The 18069-nt window shown below is 42.5% G+C and overlaps 1 protein-coding gene across 1 annotated transcript in view; it reads left to right on the top strand.

Moving 5' to 3' along the window:
* The window catches only part of ST3GAL4 (ST3 beta-galactoside alpha-2,3-sialyltransferase 4), a gene marked incomplete in the record, with an annotated part of 1396457 nt that overhangs the window by 779373 nt on the left and 599015 nt on the right, over positions 1-18069 (top strand).

The following is an 18069-nucleotide window of genomic DNA, read 5'->3' as shown; positions in this document are numbered from 1 at the left end:
ATCACTAGTCTCCTCTTATCATTATTCCTCACTATAGGTCTCTCATCTATACTGCCTTGTTTTTTAATAAAAGGACGTCCTAGATGTGTACATTCAAAAGTGTCCAATGAACGCATATCTCTATTGCAATAGCCTCTATGCCTAAAATCACTTTCTATAGTTTTTAATGCATCAGAGAAAACCAAATCATCACTAGTTATATTAGAAAACGCTTCCTTGATTACTCACAATGTTTTTGTGTATATGGGGGGGGGTGCATGCTACTTCTGTGAAGAATAGCATTCTTCCTACATACCTTCCTAAATACTTCTGTTTCTAGAGTATTGTCTTTTTTTCCTCAATGTCACATCTAAAAAATCAATTGTGTTTTGTGAATACATTTCAGTCAACCTAAGAAATGGGGTAGTTCCATTAATATATAGAACAAACTCTTTCAGGAGCTCCAATGTGCCTCCCCAAATTAAAAAAAGATCATCAACAAAACGTTTATAATATCTTATAGAAGTGGAGTAAGCCAAATGTTCTAAAACATACGTATTCTCCCAGTATGCTAACACAAGGTTAGCATAAGAGTTTGCACAAGATGTGCCCATAGCTACTCCTTTAATTTGAAGGAAGTATTCATTATTAAAGGTAAAAACATTGTGACAAAGAACCATTTCTAACAACATTGTGAGTTTAATAACTTGATTGTTACTAAGTCCTTTGTTTAACAAATATAACCTTAAGAAATCTATCCCTACATCATTGGGTATGCAAGTGAAAGAGAGACAACATCTAGTGTTACCATATAATCTGTAGTTTCTAGAATATTGTTCTCATTGAAAGGTGCTAGTGTTTCTAAGAACTGTTTCGTATCACGTAATATAGATCTAGTAGATTCCACGACTGGTCTCAAGTTTTTTTCTAGAAAAATAGATATTGTCTCAGTTAACCAGCCTCTGCCAGACACTATTGGTCTAAGTGGAGGATTATGTGTGGTCTTATGTACCTTAGGTAAACCTCTAATTACTGGTGTCACAGGTTTCTCTATCAAAAAATATTTGTAAAGTTCTTCATCAATAATCCCACACATCAACATGTCATATAAATCTGCATGTACTGTTTTTATTAATTTATCTAGATCTGACATGCTCAGTCTCTTATAAGTAGTAGTATCTGAGAGCATTTCTAACATAGTATCATGGTAGTAGCATGTATCTAAAAGTACTGTAGCTCCCCCTTTATCAGCTTGTTGAATGACTATACTAGTATTGTTCTTTAAATCATGAAGGGCTAACTTCTCTTCCTTGGTAATATTGTAAAAATCAAGTTTTATATTGTCAGATTCAAAAAACTTCAACAAATCATCACTGCAAGCTCTTTCAAAACTTTCCAATAAAGGATGTATAGCAGGCATATAAGTAGAAGGTTTTTTAAAAGACGTTTTGTTGATGATCTTTTTTTAATTTGGGGAGGCACATTGGAGCTCCTGAAAGAGTTTGTTCTATATATTAATGGAACTACCCCATTTCTTAGGTTGACTGAAATGTATTCACAAAACACAATTGATTTTTTAGATGTGACATTGAGGAAAAAAGACAATACTCTAGAAACAGAAGTATTTAGGAAGGTATGTAGGAAGAATGCTATTCTTCACAGAAGTAGCATGCAACCCACGCCACATATACATAAAAACATTGTGAGTAATCAAGTGAAGCGTTTTTCTAATATAACTAGTGATGATTTGGTTTTCTCTGATGCATTAAAAACTATAGAAAGTGATTTTAGGCATAGAGGCTATTGCAATAGAGAGATGCGTTCATTGGACACTTTTGAACGTACACATCTAGGACGTCCTTTTATTAAAAAACAAGGCAGTATAGATGAGAGACCTATAGTGAGGAATATTGATAAGAGGAGACTAGTGATACCCTTTACTAATAACAATACTTCTATTGTCAACATTATTAAGAGACATTGGAACATTTTACAGTTAGATGATGGTATAAAAGGCTTAGTGGGTGAAAAACCATCCTTTAGCTACAAGAATACTAAATCTTTAAAACGTATGCTTTGTTATGAGAGAGTGCCTAAAAATAAGATCTCCTCCCAGAGAAAAGGGTACATTTGCATGTCGCTCTTGCAACCAGTGTATATATATAATGAAATCTAATGTTTTTATACATCCAGATACTGGTGTTAAATATGAGTTTAATGAATACGCTGATTGTAAGTCAAGAAATGTGATTTATTTAGCATCCTGCATAAAATGTTATTGTTTCTATATAGGAAAGACTAATAGAACCTTAAGAGAAAGGATACGAGAGCATTTGTATGCTATACATAGAGAGAATGAAGGGAATGCCCTAGCCAAGCATGTACTACAAAATGACACCACACATGCCTTTAGATTTTTAGTAATAGGACAGTTAACAGAGACTGAAAGACTTGGTAATATTGGCAATAAGACAGAAAAAGCTGAGGCAAAATGGATAATTAAGCTATCTGCGAATAAAGGTCATGGTCTCAATGATAAATTTTCATTGAGACCATTCTTATTAGATAAACCTTTGAAACATTAAACAGTAGTAATATGTTTCACTATGTAATATATGTTTTAGTATGTTTTAACATTTTACTTCTACTATTCATTTATTAACATGAGACTTTTATGATATATTTATATATTTTTTATGGAAAGGAAATGATGTATTTTTGTAACTTGCATGTGACTTGCTAATGTGTTTTTCATTGGTGTTTTACTTGTATATAAGTTGATTTAAATTTTATGGTTTGTTGAAGTCTGATGAAGCGTTCCAAGCAACGTGAAAGCGCTTACATATTCGAATAAAGGACTTGTCTTTTCATTCATCTGGTTTTGCTTCGTTTGTTGTGGAGTATCATCCTCTTTTGATTTTGGATTTGTGCTTTTTTGGGGAGGTGATACCTTACCCTGACAGTGTTCTTTTCTTGCAAATCTAGACACAGTCAACATGTCTGCGAGACTCACAGACCAAAGGATAGCAGGCATACACAAACTAGTCTCCTTTCTTTTCCACAGCAACAGAATCAAAGTCAGATTAGTCCTAAAAGTACTGGGGATTATGGCAGCTGCTATCCCTCTACTTCTATTAGCCAGATTTCACATGAGAATCTTACAATGGATGCTCTTCACACAATGGTCATACCAGCAACTTCCGATGTCCCACACCATTGTGATAATGCAAGCATGCAGGAATCATCTCCTTTGGTGGATTTCTTCCCCCCAGCTCTTCCTAGGAAGACCATTTGTCCCTCCCCCTCCGGTTGCTACTCTTGACAACGGACGCCTCCCTGATCGGGTGGGGGGGGCATTTTCAGGGCAGGACAGTCCAGGGCATATGGCAACCAGACGAACGCCACTTGCATATAAATGTTCTAGAGATGAGAGCAGTGCTTTTAGCGTTGCAAGCCCTTCAAGACTCTCTTCCTTTGGGAACGATAGCAATTCAGACGGACAACATGTCTGTAGTGTGGTATATCAACAAACAAGGCGGAACCAGGTCCTACCCCCTGTGTCGAGAAGCCCTCAGACTGTGGCAATGGGCGATTTCTTCTCAGCAGTTTCTGATAGCAACGCACATCCCCGGAAAGTCCAATCTCATTGCGGACAAATTGAGCAGAGCTATTCTCATGCCTCACGAGTGGTCTCTGAAAAATTCAATCTTGGAGAAAATTTTTCTAAAGTGGGGCCAGCCTTGCTGCGACCTTTTTGCTACTCCCCAAAACAGCAAGTGCAAAGATTATTTCACCCTCTTTCCTCTACCAGGCCATCCCAGCAGGGACGCTCTAGTCCAAGTTTGGCCCGGGGACTTCTGTATGCTTTTCCTCCCTTCCCACTAATTTCTCAAGTGATACAGAGAGCTATCGCTCAGAAGGCTTCATTGATCCTCATTGCCCCTTACTGGCCTCGACAGGTTTGGTTCCCTTTTCTACACCGTTTTCTGTTGGAACAACCCTGGCATCTGGACCTAGTTCCAGATCTTTTGATCCATTAGTCGGGTCAGTTACATCGCTCCCTCCCCTCTCTGAACCTCACTGCTTGGTTCCTCCGATTCCAACCTTAGCCAGGCTTCCTCAAATATCTCACTCAGTTCGAGATATTTTAATAGCTTCCCATAAATCTTCCACCCGGAAGATTTATCTTAGTAAGTGGAAACGTTTCTCCTATTGGGCTCAAGGAAGGGACATAGATCCTTTCACTGCTCCCATTCAGACGGTCCTTGATTTCTTAGCCGAACTATTCCACGCAGGTTCGTCTCCATCTACTCTTAAGGTTCAATTGGCAGCTATATCTAACTTTCATGTGGGCATCTCGGATTCTGCCATCATGTCTCACAAGCTTTGCAAAGCTTTCTTGAAGGGAGTTTTTCTTCTCAAGCCTCCTATAAGAAATCCTCCTCCTTCTTGGGACCTTAATTTAGTTCTCACATTTTTGATTCTTCCCCCTTTTGAACCTGCAGCTTCCTGTTCAGTGAAATTGCTATCCTGGAAGACACTCTTTCTGGTAGCCATTACTTCGGCTAGAAGGGTCTCAGAGCTTCATGCACTCTGCAGTCGATCACCATATCTTTTGTTTCATAAGGATAGGGTATCCTTACGGACCAACCCCTCCTTTTTGCCTAAAGTAGCCTCGGCAGCAAATCTAAATCAAAACATTGACCTTCCTGTGTTTTTTCTTAACTATTCTAACAGGTCTGAACAAAAATTACATTGGCTAGATGTTCATCGACAATTAAGGTATTATTTGGATAGGACCAAACAGACCAGAAAAGCTGACCAATTGTTTGTTTCTTATGCAGAAGGCAGAAAAGGCCTTCCAGTTTCGAAAGTATCACTCTCCAGATGGCTTACATCCTTGATTTCCTTTGTGTATGAGATTAGACATCTGAAGTTGCCTAACAGACCTAAGGCTCATTCTACTAGAGCCTTGGCTACTTCTATAGCTTTCCAAGATAGGCTGCCTATTGATACGATTTGTGCTGCAGCTACATGGGCTACTCCTCACACTTTCATTTCTCGTTATAAGTTGGACCTAGCTTCTAGACACAGAGCTAATTTTGGTTCCACTGTACTCAAGAGTCTGTTCCGATAGGCCACCCGGGACAAGGTGCTAGGGACGCGGTCCCAAGAATGAAGGCGAGATGGACAACTTAACATATAGAAGTTATGTTCTTACCATAACGTTCCATGTTAATTGTCTTCTTCTCGCCTTCTTTCTTGCGTCCCACCCTCCTTCCCCCTAGCCTGGACAGACCTAGAGGAGTTTGATTGTGACCTTTCTTCCTACCACCTCTATTGTATATATGTATATACTATACTGTGTATATATTCCTTCATCAAGTTTTAGGTCACCTTCTTTCTGTCATTTTATAGAGGTGGGTTTCCCATTTCCAGTAGTTCTGGATTTCTTTTTGGCTGGGCCTAGCTTACAAACGAGATCTGAGGTATTACCGCCTAGCATTGTGGGATATAAGGGGAGCCTCGAGCCGGTGGAACCAACTCTCGTGCTTTTAGAGTGGCTGAGTCGGAGCTGAGGTCGGCTCCGAACCCATCCAGCAAGAAAGAAGGCGAGAAGAAGACAACTAACATGGAACGTTATGGTAAGAACATAACTTCTATTTAAAGCTTATCTAGACATTTTATTATTAATATTACCAGTTGTCATGCACAAAGAGTTCATATTTTTCAAGCATGATGATGGCTTTTATCACTTGGTTTTTGTAGCTGATCTGGAGTGAAGTGCATATAAGCTGTTGCATAATGCCACATGGTTATCTACAGATTACATGGTGAGATTGTTTGTTTTATCGTATTTTTTGTCTAAAATGCTGCATATACACTGTTTGGTCTGTAATTAGTACACTAAAGTAGTAGACTGTTTAGCACTGCTTTTTAAATTTGGTTTGTGATCTTGAGCCTGTAATTGATGAGCCATAAAAATCATTTTAACTTTTTGTATGCACTGTGCAAAAGCAGTTAACGGCACAATCTATATGCCTTAACGCAATTAAACAGCACAGCTTCTTGTAAATGACAATGAATGCTACAAACTACTAATTCAGTTATAGCCCAACTGTCTGGTTCTGTTTTAAGCTACGACACTGTTTAACCATAATATGGAATCTTAGAGTAATGTATTATAAAGGAGCTAATGGTAGAGTTAATTGTGTGGTTAGGTTAGTGATGTTAGCCTTCTTGTATTTTGAAGTTTTTCTTAGTTTGGAGATATACATATATATTTATATAGTAAAATATGATGTTCTTCGTGTTTCACTGTTGCAGTCATTACATTTGGGTAATCTGCTGGCAGGTTGCCCTCAGTCGGCCTGAATAAAGTATTGGGTCCTGCATCGGTTGCTGTCTCTTCTTCCATGATGTCAGGTCATCAGGGGTATAAAACATGCAGCCAACGCCATTTTATTCAGTCTCTTTTGTCGCACGGTGTCCGAAGCAGAAGCAGTTCGCAAGTGCCGGTCGGCCGACTCCTGAAATTTTCGCATTCGAGTTTCAGAACCAAAGTCTTCAACTTAAGCTAAGTACCCCGTTGGGGAAACTTTTTCTTGCTCCTTAACAATGTCAGTAAAAGTTAATAATTGCATTACTTGAGGGAAGCAAATACCTCGTAAGGATTTTCATTTGTACTGTATTCCTTGCCTAGGCCCAGATCATAACGTGCCTTGCTGTCAGTTTTGTGCTAGATTTAACCAATGCACTATTAAGCGTTTGTATATTTTTGCTTCAAAATATTTTGGATCCAGATTTAATTACCCTGAAATGTCGTTGGTTAGCAATCTGATTACCAGAGTTCACAAAAAATGCAAAGAAAAAGAAGGCAGACCGTCGAGGTCCAAAACAGATGACGAAGCTTCTCCTAAGCCAGTCGCCGGTTCGCCAGTACTCAGTGAGGTGCTTTCGCAGCCCCTGATACCCACTACTTTTGAGTCGCAGGCCGCTACTGAGACCCATACTAAGTCCGGTATGCCGCGAGATTTTCAGAGTATTGAACCCGCGGATGTCTCTCCCATGGATGGGTCCGGAGCCACTGAGCAGGCACTGGCTTCTGAGGGTGTTTTCAGGCCTCAACATTTTTATATAAAACTGATGCCAGCTTCAAAAACAAGATCAAAACATCTAAGGCTAAAAAAGGACGCATTAGCCACGTCCTCAGGCCCCTGTGCCTAAAAGACAGATGATGAAAACGGCTGAGGACTCAATTACCTTGATCAGGGGTTCCCAACCCCTCCCCCCTCCTAAGAGGCCTAGGCAAGACACTGATTATGAATCTTCAGATCAGGAATTTTCTGTTCCACCCTATGAGGATTCAGATGCAGAAGAATCCATCCCATCTGCATCCCCTCCTGAGGATTATTCTTTTGGTGAAACCTTGCATACTTTAAGGGAACATTTTCATTGGGCGAGTCAAGATTTCTCTGAATCAAAAAAGAGGCTTAGGGATTTCCTTCTTTTTCCTCAGCATAGGCCTTTGGCTATACCTTCTGTATTAGATATTGTTGATGTGTTTTCGGAATCAAGCATGGCTCCTGATTCCCTACCTCTGGCTCCTAGTAAGCCAGACAGATATTATGGGGTTCCTGACTCCCACAAATTTCTATTCAAAAATCCTGCTGCTGATCCTGAGACTGTCTCACAGGGCCCCAAAGGTGTAAAGGCCTGTACAGCCAAAAGTCCTACTGCCTCTGATAGAGATTCCAGGGCGCTGGATAGATGGGGAAAGAAGGTTTACACGTCTGCAACCTTGGCAATTAGGGCCTTAAACTGCCAGTTTCATATGCTGAAATATCAACAGCATGTTATGGGCTTATTGAAACAGAAACTGATGTTGATTTTTGATTGTGTGGAAAATAAAGAATTACAGGAATTATTGCATGCAGCAGAACAGGTTGGAAAGCATACTTTGCAATGTGGTTTTGATTCCTTGGAGGCCTCTTGCAGGGCCGCAGTTTCTGGATCTGTGATTAGAAGGCATGCCTGGCTCAAGGAGCAAAATCTGCCTGATCATGTTAAGGCTAAATTGTTGGATGCACCTATACAGCATGATACTCTGGTAACAAGGCAGGAGAGGTTTTAAAGAAAAGGGAAGACAAAGCTAAATCTATGCAAACTGTAAAATATTTCTTACAAGTGCAGCCACCCAGGTTCAGTAGGCACTGGTCTACTAAAAATTGGTCCTTCCCTGTGTCCAACAGAGCCTCTCAAGGCAAATCCAGGCACTCAAAATGCTCTAGATATACCAATCACAGGGTTCTTACAGGTCAAAGCAATGAGGTGCCTCCACCTCCAAATCTGGGGGAAACAAAGCACAACCCTACAGTAAGCAGTCTCAATGACTTTCCTCTACCTTCACCAAGCACTTATCTTTTGGCAGCCCCCTTGGGGGGAAAATTAGCACTTCATGCTCAAAATTGGCAGTTAATTACCCAGGGCAAGTGGGTATTAAACATAGTATCCCAGGGGTACAGATTTCATTTCCATACTTTGCCAATTCCAAATGGTTGACCAGATCTGCCACAAAATCAATGGGCAGAGGCTCAGAAACAAGTCACGTCCCTCATGGTTATGGGGGCTATTCAACCAGTACCAGAACAGGAAAAAGGACAAGGTTTTTACTCTACTGTTCCTGGTACCCAGACAAGACAATGCCTGGCGTCCAATACTGGACTTATCGATATTGAACACGTTCCTGGACATTCCAAAATTCAAAATGCTGACTTAACAAGAGCTACTGCCTATGCTGGGCAGGAGCGCTTGGTTAGTGACTCTAGACCTAAAAGAGGCATACCTGCATATCCCAATAAGGGAATCATGCAGAAGATACCTCTGCTTCAAGGCAGGTTTTTTGCATTACTAATTCTCTGCACTATCCTTTGGCTTATCTACTGCGCCCAGGGTCTTTACAAAGTGCCTGGCACCAGTGATTGCATTCTGCAGACAAAGAAGCATACAAATGTATCCTTACCTGGATGACTGTCTCATTCAAGCAGAGAACAAGGACAATGTCCTTCAAGGATGCATCTGCAGTCATAACATATGGGTTGTCCTGCCTCAGGCAGCCCTTCGGTCAGCCGGATTCCAAAGTCTGGGTCTGGCCTTGGCTGATGTCGCACTTCACCCGACGTCATAGCTTCTGGGGTATAAAGGCATCAGCCGACGCCATTTTCCTCAGTCTTTCTTGCCGCGCGGTGCCCTAAGCAGAAGCTGTTCGCAAGTGCCGGTCGGTCAGATCCAGAGATTTCAGCTACCGAAGACTTCTAAAAAAGCTAAGTACCCCGTTGGGGACTCTTTCTTGCCTCAGCCGATGTCAGACAAAGTAAATAATTGTTTAACTTGTGGGAAACAAATACCTCATAAGGATTTCCACTCTTACTGCCTTCCTTGCTTAGGCCCAGACCACAACATATCAGCTTGTTTAGCCTGTGCTTCCTTCAACCGACGGACACTTAGACGTCGGTCGGAGTTTGCAGAAGAGTTTTTTGGTCCCGCTTTTGCATATAAAATGCCGTCTGAGACTCCGACTACACATTTAGCCAAAAAACGCAAGGAAAAGGACCGACACTCGTGGCCCGCGGTTTCGGCTGAAACCATGGTTAGGCCTGCCGCGAATGTCTCGGTTTCGGCTGAAACAGAGTCCTCGGTTCTTCCTTCTGCCGAAAACATACCTCCGACAACCGAGGCCAGAGAGGCCCCGGCTGAGTCGGCTACAGAAATTCCTACCGAAGAAGCAGGCGCACAAGAATTGTCCGACACCATTCCGTTGGACATCTCTACTCCTGCACGTGGGGCAGCTAGACCCCCTGCTTCCATGTCTATTAAGGCCTTCTCCAGGGCTAAAGCAGCTAAAATTTCCAAGGCCTTACCAACAAAAGCTTCCTCTCAGAGACCCTCCTCTAGTTCTCAGATTCTCAGCCTTGCTGAGGACCTTATATCTCTGATTAGGGGATCCCAACCTCACCCAGACAGGGCCTCACAACCTCCTCCGGACAAAAGGCCTAGAACTGAACCCCCTGAACCTCTCTCCTCTGATTATTCCTCGGATGGATCAGATACATCAGACCATCAGGAAGGACCATACTCACCTTATGAGGATTCGGATGCAGAAGACTCCATTCCTTCTGCCCCCCCCCCCCCCAAGAAGAATTTTCCTTTGGGCAAACTTTACACTCAATGAGGGAACACTTCCAATGGGCAGGGTCAGGATTTTTCTGATTCTAGGAAAAGGCTAAGGACTTTTTTACACTTGCCACAGCATAGGCCTTTAGCCATACCACCAGTACTATCAGTTGTTGATGATGCATTCAATGATGCCAGTTCTGCCCCTGATTCTCTTCTCCCGGCCCCTGCCAAACCTGACAGATATTACAGGGTCCCGGATTCTCACTTCCACTTGTATAAGGCCCATGCTGCAGACCCAGAAACTATTTCTCAGGGCCCAAAGGGCGTTGCAGCTGCCACTGCCAAAAACCCCCTACCCTCTGAAAGAGAGTCAAGAGCATTAGAGAGATGGGGAAAAAAGGTTTATACATCTGCTACTCTTTCTGCCAGGGCTTTAAACTGTCAATTCCATATGATACAGTACCAGGAATTTTTATTAGATCAGCTGAATAAAAAGTTATCCTCTCCTGAACCTTTAGACCGTAAGTCCCTTCAGGATTTGGTACACAACTCTCAGCAGGTCAGTAATCATTTTTTAAAATGTGGCTATGATGCACTGGAGGCTTCATTTAGATCAGCTATGACTGGAGCAGTGATTCGAAGGCATGCCTGGCTAAAAGAGCAATCCTTGCCTGACCATGTCAAGTCTAAACTCCTGGATGCCCCTATGGAGAAACAAAGTTTATTTGGCTCCCCTGCACAGGAGATTTTAAAGAAAGTGGAAGAAAAAGCTAAATCTGTCAAACAGTCAAGGATTTTCTGCAGGTCCAACCTCTGAGGTTCAGCAGAAACTGGCCTTCAAAAAATTGGTCCTTTCCAGACACCTCCAGAGCACAGAGGCGCAGAAATAGACGCCCAAGAGGCAGAGGTCAATCTAGGGGTGCCTACAGGGGTCGTCGGTGGCAACCTGCCAACCAGAGGAGTACCACCACAGCTGCGACTACAACCACTTCCACCGGACAGACACAATGACTTGGCTCTGACTCCGCCTACCAGGGAGCAACTGGAAGCGCCCTTGGGCGTAAAGTTAGCTTTATTTTAAAAAAACTGGCATTGCATTACAGGAGACAAATGGACATTGCAAACAATAGACAAGGGCTACAGGTTTCACTTCCACACTTTACCAAAAAAGAGAGGAATGCCAAACCTTCCACCAAGCCAGAGGCTCTAAAACAAATCTCCAACTTACTAAGGATGAGAGCAATAGAAAGGGTACCATCTATGGAACAAGGCCAAGGATTTTACTCCAGACTATTCCTTGTACCAAGAAAAGAAACTCAATGGAGGCCTATTCTCGACTTGTCCGCACTAAACACTTATCTCATTGTACCAAAATTCAAAATGCTGACCCTACAGCAACTTCTTCCCATGCTGGGCAAGGAGTCTTGGCTGGTGACTCTAGATCTCAAGGAGGCATACCTGCACGTCCCTATACGACCAGATTGCAGAAGACACCTCAGATTTCTTGCAGGATCAGAGCATTATCAATTCTCAGCATTGCCCTTTGGCTTATCTACTGCGCCCAGAGTATTCACGAAATGCCTGGCAACAGTAATTGCACATTGCAGGCTTCAGGGAATTCAAATCTACCCATACCTGGACGACTGCCTAATACAAGCGGACAACAAGACACAAATAATAAAGGATTTGGCCTATGTCATACAACTGTTACAAGCCTTGGGATACACAGTCAACATCCAGAAGTCAAGACTAGTGCCATCCCAAAGGATAACATTTTTGGGTGCAGAACTGGACACAATGACTCAGATGGCTTTTCTCACAGAAGAAAAACAAAAGCAACTACCAGTCTGCTTCATGGCTTTGACAAGACAAACTCAGCTTACTGCAAGGAAAGTCCTGCAGGTCCTGGGTTACATGGCATCTTGCATAATCTTGATCCCGCATGCCAGGCTGCATATGAGAAAATTACAATGGTACCTAAGGAATGTATGGTCTCAACACAGGCACAGTCTGGAAACCATGATACCAATCATTCCATGTCTGAAAAAAGAATTCCTGTGGTGGGCTCAGGCCTGCCAGACCAACAGAGGGGTTGCCTTTCCACAAACCACAACCAAGGCAGACTATCACCACGGACGCCTCAGACCTAGGCTGGGGGGCACACATGGAAGACAAGTGTATCCAAGGCCTATGGGCTCAAGACCAGCTGAATCTACACATAAATCTAAAGGAGATGCTGGCAGTGAAGCATGCAATCGAGGCACTCAAACCATTCCTCCAGCAGGGACATCTGCTGATAAGGACAGACAATACCACAGTCATGTGGTACATCAACAAACAGGGAGGCACGCATTCCTACCCTCTATGTCGGATGGCAATGGACCTGTGGAACCTAGGCCTGAATCTCAACATTCAACTGCAGGCCAAATTCGTACCAGGAAAAGAGAATTCACTAGCAGACAGCTTAAGCAGAACTACCTCGGATGCTCACGAATGGATGCTGCATCCAGACATCTTCAAACACATAACAAACAAATGGGGAATGCCAGAGATAGACCTGTTTGCCTCCCCACTCAACCACCAACTGAAGAAATTCTGCTCAAGAGAATACCACCCCCAAGCCTGGAGGGTGGACTCCCTTTCTTTCAGTTGGAAGGCCCTGACAGTTTATGCCTTTCCACCTCTCCCATTGATGTACAAAGTTCTACTGAAGATCAGGGAGGAACAGCCAAAGGTGATTCTGATAGCTCCAGACTGGCCAAGGCAGCATTGGTATCCGCTACTGAGAAGCATGTCTCAAACAAACTCATGGCCTCTACCTCTATGGCCTTTACTTCTAACGCAGAACAACTACAAGACCCTGCATCCAAACTTGAAAACGTTGCAGCTAACTGCCTGGAAAATTGCATAAAACAAAACCAAAATGTTTTATCTCAGAGGGTCAAGGACATTATCCTGGAGGCTCGCAGACCCTCCACAAGAAAAACATACTCAGCTAAATGGAAGAGATTCCTCATTTGGAGTGCATCAAAGGGTACAAATGTCACACTGCCAAACCTAGCACACATCCTAGAATACTTAGCAGAACTGTTCCACAATGGCCTCTCCTATTCTTCCATTAAGATTCATGCTTCAGCAATTTCAGCAGAGTACAACATGGATCCTCCTATCTTCTCTCATCCTCTCCTCAGACAATTCTTAAGAGGGATCAAAAATGTAAAACCTCCAAGGAAACCACCTCTGCCTGCATGGGATCTCAATTTTGTGCTGGAGAAATTAACACTTACCCCTTTGAACCAGCAGCATCAGCAGACTTACAGTTCTTATCTTGGAAAACTGCTTTCCTTCTAGCAATCACTTCAGCAAGAAGGGTATCCGAGTTACATGCATTAATGGCAGTGCAGCCTTTCCTTATCTTTCACCAGGATAGAGTGTCTCTGAGAACCAATCCTACTTTCATGCCAAAGGTTAGTTTCCAGGGTATCCTTGAACCAAGCTATTCATTTGCCTACGTTCTTCCCAAATCCACAGAACAGGGGGGAAAAACTACCGCACACCTTGGATGTACACAGACAACTACGCTACTATCTGGACAGAACTAAAACCAGCAGAAAAACTGACCAGCGTCTGGTAGCATATGCAACAGGAGTGCAAGGAAAAGCAATTTCCAAACAGACAATTTCAAAATGGATAGGAAATTGCATTCGATTCTGCTACTCTTTTCATGGAAAGACAACTCCTGAAAATATCAGGCCTCACTCCACAAGAGCCACATCCACCACTACAGCTTTCCTACGAGGAGTGGCTACCAAAGACATTTTAGAAGCTGCTACTTGGAGCTCCGTGCATACATTTGCCAAGTATTACAATCTTCCTTTATACTCCAGATCCCGAGCAGGTTTTGCAACTGCAGTTTTACAGGGGATCTTAACTACACCATCATTATCTTAGTGCCTCCTCCCCCAGTTTGGCTATGGTATTCTACCCATATGTTATGACTGCAGATGCATCCTTGAAGGACTTAGTACAGTTTTGTACCTACCATAAATGTAGATGTCCGATAGGTATGCATCTGCAGTCAGGATTACCCACCCTCCTTCCCCTCTGTGGTATTCCTAGGGTGCTTACCCCTCTTTTAGCTAGCTGGGGGAATCTGTTATGGTGTATTTGTTTGTATGTATATATGTATATATTTATATATATATATTTTGCTTTCTACTGTTTGGAATTTTCTACATTTATCCAAATTTAGCCTTCCTAGAGGGCACCTGGCATCTGGGGCAAGAAACACTGAGGAAAATGGCGTTGGCTGATGCCTTTATACCCCAGAAGCTATGACGTCGGGTGAAGTGCGACATCAGCCGAGGCCAGACCCAGACTTTGGAATCCAGCCGACCGAAGGGCTGCCTGAGGCAGGACAACCCATATGTTATGACTGCAGATGCATACCTATCAGACATCTACATTTATGGTAGGTACAAAACTGTACTTTCTTCAACATCTGGCATTTGTAAAAAGGCTTCTAACATGCCTAGGGTACACAATAAACGAAAATAAATCACAACTGGTACCCTCTCAAATAATTACATTCCTGGGTGTAAGCTTGAATACAACTCCCCAGATGGCTTACCTTACGCCAGACAAACAAAGGCAACTGACAGTATACTTCAAACAGATGGCAACAAAAACCCAGTTATCTGCAAGACAAATTCTGCAGGCTTTGGGGTTCACGGCATCCTGCATTGTACTAATTCCATATGCAAGACTGAGGAAACTTCAGTGGTACCTAAAATGTTTATGGAGTCAGCATTGTCACAGTCTGGAAACAGTGATTCCTCTCATTCCCTGCCTACAACAGAAGTTTCTTTGGTGGGCAGACATGTCACCAAAACAAGGGACTGTCATTCACTCTACCCCCTGTCACCCAAACCCTTACTACAGACGCATCAGACTATGCTTGGGGGGCCCACCTGGTGGGGAGATGCATTCAGGGCATATGGAGCCCAAAACAAATGCATCTGTATAGCAACCAGAAAGAGATGCTAGCTGTTCAGAATGCTCTGACAGCCTTCAAGGACTTACTTCATTCAGGACAACTACTGATAAAGATGAACAACACCACAGTTATGTGGTACATAAACAAGCAGGCGGTACACATTCCTACCCCCTTTGCAGACTAGTCATGGCATTGTGGAACACAGCCTTGACTTACCAAGTACATCTTCAAGCTCAATTCCTGCCAGGAAAACAAAATGCTCTGGCAAACGACTTAAGCAGAAATCTTGTGGACCCGCATGAGTGGAAACTGGATCCACAAATCTTCAACATGGTAGTACAGAAATGGGGGAGCCCAGACATAGATCAATTTGCCTCCCCCCAAAATTATCAACTGGACATATTCTGCACAAGGACTTATCACAGACAAGCATGGAAAGTGGATGCCCTATCCTTCAGTTGGAAAAACCTATCAGTCTATGCCTTTCCCCCTCTGCCTCTTCTTTCCAAGGTCTTACTAAAGGTCAGACAGGAAAAACCAAAAATGATCCTAATTGCTCCGGACTGGCCTCACCAGCATTGGTACCCAATTCTAAGGAATATGTCTCAACTCCCTCCTTGGTACTTGCCTCAAATACCTCATCTACTGTCTCAGCAGAACAGCCAATTCTGCACACTCAGCTCCAAACTGAACCTTGCAGCATGGCTGATCATTTAATTATTCAAACAGCACCCCTCAGTAAATCTGTGATGGATGTCATTTTGGAAGCCAGAAGGCCTAGTACTAGAAAATCTTATGCTGATAAATGGAAGAGATTCTGTGCTTGGAACCAAGCACAAGGAACAGACACAGCAAAACCAAATATCCCTCAGATTTTACAATACTTGACTGAGATGCTCAACAAGGGCCTATCTTTTTCTTCAAAAAAATTCATGCCTCTGCCATCTCGGCTCATTACAACACGGAGCCTCCCATCTTTTCTCATCCTCTGCTAAAACAGTATCTTAGAGGGGCCAAAAATTTAAGGCCTCCCAGAAGATCACCAACTCCTGCATGGGACCTCAATTTTGTGCTGGAAAACTCATCCTGCCTCCTCTTGAACCAGCAGCTACTGCGGATATAAATTTTTTTATCTTGGAAAACAGCTTTTTTTTTTGGCAATCACTTCAGCAAGAAGGGTTTCAGAACTACAGGCTCTCATGGCTGTGGAGCCTTTTATTACTTTTTACCCGGACAGGGTGTCCCTCAGGACCAATCCTTCCTTTATGCCTAAGGTGGTATCCAGTGTGGCTCTTAACCAAACAATTCACCTGCCAACATTTTACCCAAATCCGCAGAACAAGGGGGAGCGGATTCTGCATTCATTGGATGTACACAGACAACTAAGATTCTACTTAAACATGACCAAATCTCTAAGAAAGTCTGAGCAACTACTGGTGGCATTTGCTTCAGGATCAGAGGGTAAGGCTATATCAAAGCAGACAATTTCTAAGTGGATAAGCCACTGCATTTGTTTGTGCTATATACACCATGGTAAACCTGTGCCCAAGGGAATCAGGTCAAATTCCACCAGGACTGCCTCTACCTCAGCAGCCTTTCTCAGAGGAGTTCCAACCAAAGATATTCTAGTAACTGCTACTTGGAGCTCTGTTCATACCTTCACAAAGCATTATAATTTGCCTCTCTTCTCCAAATCCAGGGCAGGCTTTGCCACTGCAGTTCTGCAGGGCCTTATAGCCGCTCCTAATGCTATTTAGTTCCATCCTCCCATCCATAGCTTTGGGATTCTACCCAAATGTAATGACTGCAACAGTGAAACACGAAGAACATAGTACAGTTGTGTACACTTACCATAAATGTAGATGTTCGAATGTATTCACTGTTGCAGTCTGGGTTACCCACCCGCCATCCCCCTTTTCTATAACTTCTCTTTCCTTCACTATTCTCTAAAGCCTTTGTGGTGTATTTGCTTTTAGATGAAGGTAAAGTTTATGTTGCTAAAAGTGCATTTACATATATTGCTGTTTATACATACATATATATATATATATATATATTTTTTTTTTTTGCTCCCCATTTGGGGGGCACCTGACATCTGGGGCAAGAAAAACTGAATAAAATGGCGTCTGCTGCATGTTTTATACCCCTGGCGACCTGACGTCATGGAAGAAGAGACAGCAACCGATGCAGGACCCAAGACTTTGTTATTCAGGCTGACTGAGGGCAACCTGCCAGCAGATTACCCAAATGTAATGACTGCAACAGTGAATACACTCGAATATCTAAATTTATGGAAAGTGTACACAACTGTACTTTCTGGAGCAAACTACCATTTAATTTGAAATATAGATATTGTCAGGTCTTAACTCATGTTATTTCTCTACTCTTCCGAGTCGTGTGAGTTAGTGTATAGACACAGGGGGAAGGATGGAAGAGAAGTGAATTTTGCCATCATTAAAACTGCTAGTCTCTAAATTCGAACATGAAGATCTTGGCTTTAGCTGTCAATATTATGGATACTTCTGTACAATATATCCCATCATTAGTTGTCAACATGTGGACTATTGATTTGTGGAATGTTAGGGGGATCCGGCTAGTTAAGAGAATTATTTTTTCACCTATTTTATAAATCAAAAGCTAATGTTATTTTAGTGCAAGAGAATGGTATGCTACCTGAACTTTAGGATCAAGAGAAGAGAAAATTGAATCAAGATGATTGTTGCAGCTGGTAACAAAAACAGCTCTGGGGTTGCCATTTTGAAGAAAGCATTTCAGGAAAAGATTATAACATATGACCTTGATCCTGAGGGTAGATGGTTTTATATTAAGTTTACTTTATCTCCTCTAGATAAACCAATTTTTTTATTAAACATATATGCCCCTTGCGCTAACCAAGTACTTTTTATGTCCTTATACAA

This window comes from Protopterus annectens, chromosome 8.part0 (assembly GCF_019279795.1).
Source record: "Protopterus annectens isolate FY-2018-M chromosome 8.part0, PAN1.0, whole genome shotgun sequence".
In the NCBI taxonomy this organism is placed as follows: domain Eukaryota; kingdom Metazoa; phylum Chordata; order Ceratodontiformes; family Protopteridae; genus Protopterus; species Protopterus annectens.
The sequence above is the reverse complement of the archived record's forward strand: the minus strand, read 5'-3'. Positions and strand labels throughout refer to the sequence as shown.